This window comes from Notolepis coatsorum, assembly GCF_963971535.1.
Source record: "Notolepis coatsorum genome assembly, chromosome: 14".
NCBI classification, from domain to species: Eukaryota; Metazoa; Chordata; class Actinopteri; order Aulopiformes; family Paralepididae; genus Notolepis; species Notolepis coatsorum.
This window is the reverse complement of record NC_140178.1, coordinates 41218841-41221959: the sequence shown is the minus strand read 5'-3', so window position 1 is coordinate 41221959 and position 3119 is coordinate 41218841. Positions and strand designations below refer to the sequence as shown.

The 3119-nt window shown below is 42.8% G+C and overlaps 1 long non-coding RNA gene across 1 annotated transcript; it reads right to left on the bottom strand.

The window, feature by feature from the left end:
• Positions 1–1077: 1077 nt before the first annotated feature.
• Positions 1078–2099, bottom strand: LOC311240160. Its single transcript, XR_014620473.1, has 4 exons — positions 1981–2099; positions 1747–1865; positions 1415–1627; positions 1078–1309 (listed from the first exon to the last, which is right to left on the bottom strand). It is a non-coding gene; the product is annotated as an uncharacterized lncRNA (long non-coding RNA).
• Between the last annotated feature and the right edge of the window lie 1020 nt (positions 2100–3119).

Here is a 3119-nt window from a genome sequence, read left to right as displayed (position 1 = left end):
TACATGTAGTGTGGTAGTGAAAGACACAACAACTAGGTTAACCTTCTGTAGTCTGGTAGTGAAAGGTTAACCTTCTGTAGTGTGGTAGTGAAAGGGTTAACCTTCTGTAGTGTGGTAGTGAAAGGTTAACCTTCTGTAGTGTGGTAGTGAAAGGTTAACCTTCTGTAGTGTGGTAGTGAAAGGGTTAACCTTCTGTAGTGTGGTAGTGAAAGGGACCCTGATAATAAACAAGAGACAAAATCAAGTTTCAAGATTTTATTAGCATTTAAAATAACACGAGATAAAAATAGACATGCTAAAGTCAATGTTCAATGTTCTGATGGCCTCTCCAGATGATCACCGTGGTCTTTTTGAACCGCCGCTGGATATTTTGGCTGGTGGTGCCGGGCATGTTACGTCCTGGGCTTCCTCATCACAGAACTCTCTGATCTTGTGGAACAGATAGTGTTGTCTTGCAGAGTCCAGTCCCGGTGGTGGCAGCACAGGAAGTCCATCTATAGGCGGCAGGACACGGACGTCACGGAGCAGCTGGAATCTGGTTTCAGCGCCATCAATAGACATCTTTGCCACAACCACACCAGGTTCCTTGGAATCAAAGCTGCAATAATAAAGTGAAACGTTAGTACAGGGCACATAACAATATCAATGCATTTGTATCATTTACCAATGACATTCTTTGCACTAAAGTGTGAATAATTAATTACAGTAAATACACAACACACAGTGACCACACCCACCTAAAGTGCTGGTACTGCTTGATCTGTGGCAGTGGCTTGAAGTAAGGCCCCAGATGTTCCTGCCAGTTGTAGGACTGCACGATTACAGTGCCATCTTCCTTTCCCACTAGCTGTGGTATGTTGATTCCAGCCACTGAGCTGTCCCTTACGACTGCTGCAATCTCATCAAGAGTGTTCACCTTGGTCTTTCTGAAACGCTGCTTGAGAAGCCCAAAGAAACTGTCCGGGGAAAACTTTGTGTGGCCTACAATCAGCAGGTGGAGATTGACACGATGGTGAAGACCATGTAGCGCTCGCCACGCTAAGTACCACAACATGTACTTGTTCTTGTTTTGGCCACTGCAGTTGTCACAGTGAAGGTCAACATCTGTCTCCCCAAGACCATGGTCTTTGAAGAAGTGGTGCAGGTAGCTTATGACGGCGTTGCTACCTTTGCTGGACTCCATCCCCTCATCCACCAAATAGTTGACTTGCCGTGGAATCGCCTCACAGCAAACACCGAATATGCTGCACTTGCGTGGAGCCAAGAAGTACATGGGCCCTGGTTGAAGGGGGTCTGATGGGTAGTGCACCTGCAATAAATGAATAAGGATTTTAGAAAGAAAAAAAAGGGAGCAATGCAGTAGTTATAACAATTATAACATGATGTTGTGAAAGAGGGCTTGGTATGTAGTCACCTTTTGAGCGTAGTCGAAACTGTAATGCATTGTCAAGGGCTTGCTTGCCGGTGGCACATGACCACCCAGAGAAAGACCATCACCGATCTCCTTGGCGGCTTTAAGCATGCCCTTGTAGGCAGCCCGCTCTGAGGTTACATGCGCCAGATGTTGTTCCTGCTGCTTCAGCTTTGCAGACTTCTCAGCCTCTGGCAGATTGGCACTTTTGAAAATCTGAAAAAAAAAAGTTAAGTAAATGATGATTAATATTAATAATAATAAACTGTATTTGTATAACACTTTTCATACAGAAGTTGCAGTTCAAAGTTCATAACACTGTGATGTTCACTAACCAGATAATTGTTCTTCTGACACACCCAGCAAAGATCAGACATTGGTTTGATTGCTCTGATATGACTCAGTAATTGCCTCCAGAGGGACTTAAATGTGGACAGGCCCACTGCTCGCTGGTCTGAAAGATTAATAAGAACACATGTTAGCACAATGTCATTCATTTTCAAGCTTTGTTTTTATTTGACAAAGACCTATTTGACCTATTTCTTTGACAAAGATTTGCTTACACCTACCAACTGGCATTGCCTTGGTATATAAACGCCACACAGATGCCTTCGTGACGCAAGATGGTAACAGCTGACCGGTAAAGTTCTTTTGGTGTGCCTGGCGTCCAGGGAGGTGAACAGCATGATCTTCTGCATAATTCAACACAAATTGAACTACTTTTTCGATATCTTCATATTTTATGCAATGCTTGTTGTTGTGTGGTGATCGCTTTTTTGTGCGAAGACACATGCCATTTTCTGACATGTGTTTGCTTATTGCAATCAAGCGATCCTTACCTATTCTTGGGAGAGAAGAGGGGGGGGGGGGGGGAGACAGAGAGAGAGATAGTTAGATCATCATCATCACAAGTACCGGTACCTGTCTGTACCACACCCAGTCTACATGATTGTGGAGACAGAGACAGAGAAGTTAGATCATCATCATCATCAATCATCATCATCACAAGTACCGGTACCTGTCTGTACCACACCCAGTCTACATGATTGTGGAGACAGAGAGAGATAGTTAGATCATCATCATCAATCATCATCATCATCACAAGTACCGGTACCTGTCTGTACCACACCCAGTCTACATGATTGTGGAGACAGAGAGAGATAGTTAGATCATCATCATCAATCATCATCATCATCACAAGTACCGGTACCTGTCAAGTACCGGTACTTTATACTATACTATGCTACTATACTCTACTATAATGTACTATAATTAGTTTTAATAAAATGGGGGACCCTGATAATAAACAAGACTAATCAAGTTTCAAGATTTTATTATCATTTAAAAAAAATAGGCATGATGTACTATTAGTTTTAAATAGACAATAATAATAACTTACCCGTGGATGAAGAGGAAAGCTTCACGGCAGATTTGTATCGCCCCGAAGAAATAGTTTGTGTAAGCACGTTGTCTTTTTTTGGAAAACGATTTATTTCCGATAGTCCATTCTGACTTTCGACCAAAAGCCTGGAGCTGCGCCATAATAATCAAGTCAACCTGGACGCATTTACAAGTAAATCGCAAAAGTCTTTCCATTTGGCGTTCGTGGTTCTCGTCAGATTCAACTTCCACAACGCACATTACGTGTTCTACCTTGTCTCCAAATCCGTTAGGTGTGTTGTCACCATCATCAGATTCTGGCTCTGCC